Consider the following 265-nt stretch of genomic DNA (forward strand, 5'->3'; position numbering starts at 1 on the left):
GGAAAGGAACCTGATTGCGAGAAGAGATGACTTCAGAAGCACCTTCCATGCCAAGCCTCTCAGCTATCCCAAACCCATTTCCCTAAGTCGAAGATGTAACAGTGGCCACCTTCCCCTCAAATCTTTTTTACCATTTCTCCAATCTCAAATTCAATCCAATAATAATCTCTCACAAGATCAACCAACATACTCGCCTATATAATCATTAATTCAGTATTATTATTAGTCACTTAGGGATTTTCACTACCTGCTTGTCTTCCTCACC

At 40.4% G+C, this 265-nt stretch overlaps 1 pseudogene; it reads right to left on the bottom strand.

Annotated features, from left to right (window-relative positions):
- The window catches only part of LOC107613124, a 1,821-nt pseudogene that overhangs the window by 1,490 nt on the left and 66 nt on the right, over window positions 1-265 (bottom strand).

Source organism: Arachis ipaensis, chromosome B01 (genome assembly GCF_000816755.2).
Source record: "Arachis ipaensis cultivar K30076 chromosome B01, Araip1.1, whole genome shotgun sequence".
In the NCBI taxonomy this organism is placed as follows: Eukaryota; Viridiplantae; Streptophyta; class Magnoliopsida; order Fabales; family Fabaceae; genus Arachis; species Arachis ipaensis.